Raw genomic sequence first — 7,706 nt, forward strand, 5'->3', positions numbered from 1 at the left:
GTTAGGGGGAATGCTACAATTTTTTTCAACCAACTTGAGCATTACGTGATTTCCTCTGCTTGTTTTCAAATGATCGACTGAAAATGGATGATTGGGATTTTTTTTAAATAAATCAAAAACTTTCTTCATTTTTTAATCTTTTATTTTGTGGTGGTTCGAATTATCCTCTATTTTTTAATAAATACAAAGAAGTACTGCAGGACTAGCTGCATCTTGTCATCATACTATATTGACTTTGAGATTTATGCATCAATAAGATACAACAGCTGACATCAGATCAATCATTCTTTCGCACGAAAGTTACAACCCGACCACTTCCAGCAATCCTCACCATATATTAGCTTTGCAAAATATCTTGAGTTCGGCATACTTGTTGAATATTTATTCCTCGGGATAAAAGTCAACTTTGTGTGCTAGTCATGACTGCCTCAGCAACTGTTTTATGGACAATTTTCAAAATCCAGACAAGTGAATGCATGCTCTGGATGGAACCTGAAAGCAATTATACTCAAAGTTTTCAAATAATAAAAATAACTACTTACAGTGCTGCTAGATTTTTAAAAAGTAGTGCTCCTAGATGGGTGTTAATCTGATTTTGAGTACTAATTTGGGCCAAAATGCCATTTTTGCTTATTAGTGATTCTCCTTTAAAACTCATGGATTGCAAGAGGCCTCTAAGGCAGCTTTTGGGGGGAGGCATAGTAATGTTCTTATTCAGACTAATTTTAGTCTATCCATAGTGTGGGTCTTCTGCAAAATTATATGATTTCACTCTGAACTTGCATGCCACATGCAGTAGACTCTGAGATTTGTATAGATAAACTGTATGTTGAACGAGCACGAAAATTATATGATTGGCTATTCATGAATGCATAACCGAAATAATAAGATTTGGCAACTTTCAGGTACATCACTTGCAACATTATATAGTTCTCAAAATCTATCATGTATGATAGGCTCACTTTGCAGCAGACCTAAAACTTGCATCCTACCCATAACCACTTCTTATGATGTGAAATTTATGCTCAAAACTTTTGTCATCAGGTTTGCTTAACCTAAGAATATTGTAGCATTGATGACTTCTGCTCAAACTCCAATTTGGGTTTGTTGATTCCTCTCAAGGAAACATGCAACATAAACTTAGAAAATAACTTACCAAAGTTTCGAATCAGTAATTGAATTTATTCGCTTATTCTTCTTTGAAAGATTGGATATGAAAAAAAATATACCATCGGCAATTTATGATTGAAATTTGATAGGTGATGCAAATAGTGTGTCCGAGCTTCTTGTAGTAGTAGTAATCTGATTTCATTTAACCTTGTACATTCCTTGCATCATTTCATATTATGGATGTTCCTCCACAATTTTGGCAAGTTAAGGTGAATCCGGAATCTAAATACGATAGTTAATGTGCTCAATTCTTGTTAAGAGAATTTCGCATGTCTTAAGTTTGTTCTACTAAAAGTAAACATGTGTAATGCACCTGTTTGATCCAAATAATAATAATAATAATAATAATAATAATAATAAAAGGATGAATGTGATCCCTCCTCACATTCAAAATTATGAGATGATATTTGAAGCATTTGATGCATGTGATGTGAAGCATAAATAACCATCATCACAGTGGAAGAATTGTTGATTAGCCCTACCATTAATTGGAGCAAGCCTATGTGAGAATTATGACCTGATTGTATTTGAGTTTGAGATAACTTGAGTCTGCTTATTATGTGTAATAAATAGTACATAGCATACAATATATTACTTTTTATGTAAAGTTGAAAATCCCTAATTTGGCATCCCCTTTATTAACAATCTTTGCATCATCAGACCATATCATCTCGTACTTCAACTGTATATACTCCACTTGCAACCTCCTCCATCCACCATTCTCTCCCTTTATCAATTGCTATAGCTAGGCTTTGATCTCTAGTTCTTTGTTCCTCCAACCTCATCCATCCAATATGATTCTCCCTTGGTTGTTAATGTGACTGTAATCGATTTCCTTTTGCTTGACATGACTGCAAATGCTGCATTCTCTATAAACTGATCACAAGTCCTGACTTTTTGGAACCCTAGAAGTTGGATGTCTCTGTTCAAAGAATCTCCACTGTCAGTAGCGGTGGGAATAGTTGTAATGATGATGAAACAAGTCAAGACGAGCTAAATTTTGAGTGGTATAGACCATGGGTTGTGCTAGTTTTGACCTTTGGTGAGGTTCCTGCTTGTTGCATCCCCATAACTGGTGGCTGCTATCCAAGATAAATGCTGAAGGTCATTTGCCCAATCATTGCTTATGCCACAAGTTCTATATGTCAATTGATGATTGGTAGAGGAGTACTCGCAGGATTTGTTTGGATATTCTTATCGATTTTGGCTGAAAATTTTGTAGGAATCATACTGTAAAAATCGGGTCTGTTAGCTCATCTAACTTATATTTTCTAAGAGTCTATTCAAACTCAATCCAGAGCTTAAGTCTTTTTTTCTTCTTTTTTTTTTTTTTTGGTAGGACGGATACATCATACAGTACGGGTACGAATACATCCAATAAAAGTCAAAAAATAACAAGTCTCGAAGCTCACCGGATAACCCTCTCTTCCCCATCCAAATAGTATCTTCAGAGTGGTTGGCCACGTAAGAGGCTACCCAATCCGCTGCTTTGTTGGCATTTCTATAGACATGCTTGGCCTACAAGACCATCCCATCACCAACCATTGCCCGAAGCTAAGCAGCGGATGATAGTCGTCCACCCCTCCTGCGCTCTACTGGATCCAGCCAATGACTGTCGCCGAATCGCCCTCAAGCAGTATAGTACTAACCTGCAGGACTTGCCGAGCATAACTCAAGCCACCCTTAACTCAGTCCCTAGACCGAGGTGTCGAAGATCTGGCAACTACGCGCTGCAATCACCCTGGAGTCTGGGGCTCTGATGATGAAGTCGACCCCTCCTCTACTTTCACCATCCAGTACACATCCGTCGAAGTTTATCTTGAGGAAGCTTGAGGGTGGGGGCTCTCAAGTGAAAAACACCATGCGAGATGCTCCATGAGCAGAAGAAGAACTCCAAGTGTTCCAAGCTATCAAGGGTCCATTTGATAGATGCGACTAAGTAATCTTTGCTGCCTGGCTCCGGAGCCGCTCGACAACGAACCTCGGTGGCGGGCAGCGCTCACCAAACGTTCAGGCATTCTTAGATAACCAGATGTAATAAGCTATAGAGGTCACCACTGTAGCCATCTGCCTAGAATGTGGAGTGACCGCCCACTGTCTAATCACCTACAGAAATGATGCCGAGTCGCTCTAAACCTCCAGTGGGATCATGGCAAGCTCCCAAACCCTCCTCGCACACAGGCACTGGAATAAGGTATGGTCCATGGACTCAACCACTTGGCACAGGGGCACTAGAGGTAAATATCCATACCCCTTTCACTCAAGATGAGTCTCGTTGAGAGCTGACACAAGACAACCTTAGATCTTAGTCTTTAAGTCTATAGATCTTTTTCCTTCTTCTCACGGGATTTAGGCCGAATGGAGTCCAGTTGTTACGAGCCTATATTTAAATGGATGGTCCAATCCATAAATTTTATAGATTTTTCGGTCCATAAATTTACCCACCTTTAACTCGCCAATCCTCAAATGCTGTGTAGTACTCTGGGATCTAAGTTGGTATCTGGAGCTATAATTTGTAGCATACTCTTATCACTAACATACTCTACCTTTAGTTGGTGTTATGCTCTTATTTCTTTTGCCTAAACAAGAGGTGAACTAAGCAATGTGTATTTTTGTTATAGAAGGCATGTACATAGCACCACCCAAGGCTAATTAAATGGTGGCCAACAAAAGAACTCAAAATAATGATCCGTATAACTACCAATCAATTCTTTAATGTACTGCAATCATATAGGACACAAATTGATATTTATAATCATTTTAGAAAGTTGAATCAAAATTTGCCATTGAAATTTATGGCCAGACTTTTCTCTCGAGCAACTTCTTCTGTTTCTTATTCTTTTAATATATTTTTATATTGTTTTAGTTTAGTCATCCAGATTGTGGACTTAATCAAAAGGCATATAGCACGCACAACGGCATATGCTATTGCAAATGTTTCTACTGCCAATGATGTCACAGTCAAAATACCGTAATGATCATCCAATGGATTTGGACTTGCAATCCAAGGGAGAGAAGAAAGAAAAAAATTATATATAAAAAAAAAAAAAAAGGTGTGACCAGGTGAAAGCGATGCGTAGAATACCATTCTAATTTTATTTAAGACATCTAAATTGTACGAATTACTTTATAGACTTTGTATTTCTTCTTGATGGAGACCCTCTAATTTCTATGTAGCCCACCCTAACTTATCAAAATTTCTCTCTCTAACACTGGGCTACATGACCGGAACCAAGGCCATGACCTGCTAAGGTCATGTCCTGGCTATCTTTACCCAATCCAAGAAGAAATTATACCCTACAGCAGATGCATCATATTAGCAGTACACAATAGAAATAATTCAAGGCGAGGTGAGGGAGGCACCGCTAAGGCGGTGCATCTGATATAAGATGTAATTTGTCTAGATTTTTTTGTATGAATACCATTCTAAAAATTCAAATTTGCATGAATACGCTTTTAAAATTTATATTTATTTCTACACCCTCGTGAAACACTGTTTTTGCAGAAATGCCCCTAATATAACGGTTATTCTAACACCATTAATAAAACCATATTTATTTTAATTATAATAAAATAAAATTTTTAAATTATTTTTTTTTCATCGCGATCATTTTATAAATATTTTTTTGGCACATCTGTCCATTAAGAATATTTTAGTCATTTTAATTTGAAACTGTTCATTTTTTAACGGCATTGACATAGATACATATACAAAAATAAGGATTAAAATGGATAGAATGGTAAAACAAGTGTTTTATGAAGATATATATGCAAATATTAATTTTAGGAAGGTATTCATGCAAAATTCAATATTTAAGAGATATTCACGCAAAAAAAATCTAGTTTGCCTAAGATAAGAAGGTGACAATCTGAGATACGAGCTGCATGATGAATAGAGCTAGCACATAGGAATGAAATATTATATCCTACCCTATGTGTACCATGTCAACTCACACATCTTGGTTCTTGTGGCCCTCATCGATCATACACTCAGTAGAAATAAGAAATCTAATTGGCGCGGTGCACCTATGTGTAATTTTTTAAATCCAAAATACGGATGGTGTCATGTTTGATAGGGATGATAGAGACATCAATATCAAGAAGATATATCCGTGTTTGGCGGATCCGGTCAGCGAATCTACTGTTGACCCTAAAACGCGTGATGTTCGGCCTTGCCATGTTGGTCAAAAAGATTACTACAACACATGTTTTTTTTTTTCAATTTTTATTTATTTATTTATTTATTTTGCTTAAGCAAGCAATTCATATCACTCAGATACAAATATCTTTAATAAAATTAAAAACTAAAATATCATGAAGTGTTTTAGATAAAAAAAATTTTTAGTTTCCAGTGTATTTTTAGAATGGCTAGCAGCCGTGGAAGAGTTGGCCACCCAAGGCAAAATTTATATTTTTCAGACTTGGTTGTTCCAGGCTTTTGTAGTTCCGTGGAGGCTCAAACAAGCACCGATGATTGATGTGAACTATAATGTGACGTCGAAACAAATGAGCTCCGTAGACGACGAATGTAAGTAGAATAAAACCTGACACTGCTACTGCGGATAGAAAGAAATATTCGACCAAAGCTATAGCATGAGTGCAAGACCGTATTGTTTTATCAATTGCTTTTATAGCTGCAAAATAATATTTTTCTGTTAAAATATTTTATATATTTATAGCAGTACAAATAATTGTGTTTGAAAAATAGGTAGGCTTATAGCAAAAAATATGTAAGCTAAACATTTTTAATTTTAGACAGGTTTTTTTTTGCTCCAATAACTTTTTTTGCGTCAAAGTACAAACATTGCTGCTAAATCTTTAACTCACCCAACTCAAATCTAATAAAAATAAAATAAAAAACTAACAAAAATAGAGTTTAGGTCTTTTTTTTTTCATTAACCATAAAAAAAGTTATATAATCTTTATTTGTATTAGTGAGGCATATCCCTATATAATCCAGACGTATTTCTTTTTTAGTTAGATCTGAAGGATGCGGGTTCACCCACGAGTGGCACTGTTCATCTGAAAGGTGGTCTGAAACTGCTTACCAATGAGGAGTATGTTGGCCAGGAGAGAGGTTAGGATTCCTCCGTTTTGTGTGGACTGTCCCGATTTGGTGGAGACCGTTTGTCATGTTTTGTTCGAGTGCCCACGGGCAGCTCGAGTTTGGAGGAGGGCATCATTCCCCCTTATGGGATCCGGTTTTGCGATAGGGGACTTTCTGTGACAGGTGAGGTCTGCGGTACAGGCACTGAGCACTGTGGGTTGGGGCATTGCTGCTATTTATTTAGCTTATCATATTTGGTTAGACAGGAAAACGAGAGTTTTTGAGGACAGGAGGGCCCCACTGAGGTCTGTTGTTGAGCGGGCTCTTCATCAGGCAGTGGAGGTCATTGAGTTGTTGGAGTAGAATTCACCGGTGATGGCTAGGAACATCTGGGACCCCCCCCCCCACTCTGCTTCTATAACGCCCAGGTTTGTTCTTGTCTCTTGGGAGCCCCCAGCCCCTGGCCATCTTAAGGTAAATTTTGATGGGAGCTTGCCCGCCAGTGGTGATTGGGCAGGTGTGGCATTTGTGATCAGAGACCATAGCGCCAGGCTAATTGCTGCGGAGGGTTGTCGTTCCGTTGAGGTCTCGGCATTTGGAGCGGAGCTCAGGGTTGTATGGAAAGGGCTATCCTATGCGAGACATGTATTAGAGGCTGACAAGATCATTCTAGAGGGGGATTCATCCATCTTGATTGATCGTCTTCAGGTGGAGAGACGAGAGGAGGTGGAGCATCCGCTTCTGTGCGACATGCAACGGTGCTACGAAAGTACCGAGCCACTCAGGTTAGGCACGTTCTTCGGAAGGCGAACCAAGCTGTTGATTGGGTCGCCTCCTTCGCTACTCCGCATTCCGGAGAGTTTCTGTAGACCCAACAGTCCTTAGTTTCTATTGCTTTTTATAGTCTTCTTAATAGTGATGCAACTGGCTGTGCTCAAATGAAAGCAATTCCAGCAGCCAACCCACCAAAAAAAAAAAAAGAAAGAAAAAGAGTTGTAGCTTTTTTGAAATAGATATGAGTAATAAAAAATTATTAAAAAGCTAAAATCTCGCACGAAGTAGATCTCAAAAGTAAAATAATATTTACCTCTAATTTTTTTAGATATATATATATATAGTGATAAAAATAATTGTTTGTAAAAAATATGGTAGCTAAAATATTGTTTCTTTTTACCATGATAGTTTTTCTGCCTCAAAGTACAAATATTATTGCTAGACTTTTTGCAACAATGTCTATAAAGAGTTTTGTAGGGCTTTTGTTTGGGAACTAGAGGATCTTATGTGGACTAGGTGTAGAGGCCAGTTGAGAGGCTAAACTAGATGAGAGTTTAGGATAAGTTAATTCAATGGTTGAGATTAATTTTGAAGTGGCGAGCCAATATCTCACTTGGCTTTGTCATCGCCTAAAGAATGAGCCACTGGACTTTTTTCAGTTTGATGGCACCTTGGCCATCACAAGAAGCTATTTAGGGAGTATTTTTTGATTAAT

Source organism: Phoenix dactylifera, chromosome 12 (assembly GCF_051530095.1).
Source record: "Phoenix dactylifera cultivar Ajwa chromosome 12, Ajwa_hap1_PhDact_Kaust_v1.1, whole genome shotgun sequence".
NCBI classification, from domain to species: Eukaryota; Viridiplantae; Streptophyta; class Magnoliopsida; order Arecales; family Arecaceae; genus Phoenix; species Phoenix dactylifera.